Raw genomic sequence first — 207 nt, 5'->3', positions numbered from 1 at the left:
AGAAAAAAGATTTACTAACCTACAACCACGAATATCCACTTTGAAACCTAGCGACGAAGAAAACTGTGAAACCCTAGTCGCGAAATGAGGGAGAATAGCATGATAGTTAGGATTTCACAACTTTCCCCTCATTTTGCGGCTAGGGTTTCATAACTTTCTTCGGGGCTGGGTTTCAAAGTGGATATTCGTGGTTGTAGGTTAGTAAAT

Source organism: Solanum tuberosum, unplaced genomic scaffold (assembly GCF_000226075.1).
Source record: "Solanum tuberosum cultivar DM 1-3 516 R44 unplaced genomic scaffold, SolTub_3.0 scf00472, whole genome shotgun sequence".
In the NCBI taxonomy this organism is placed as follows: Eukaryota; Viridiplantae; Streptophyta; class Magnoliopsida; order Solanales; family Solanaceae; genus Solanum; species Solanum tuberosum.
The sequence above is the reverse complement of the archived record's forward strand: the minus strand, read 5'-3'. Positions refer to the sequence as shown.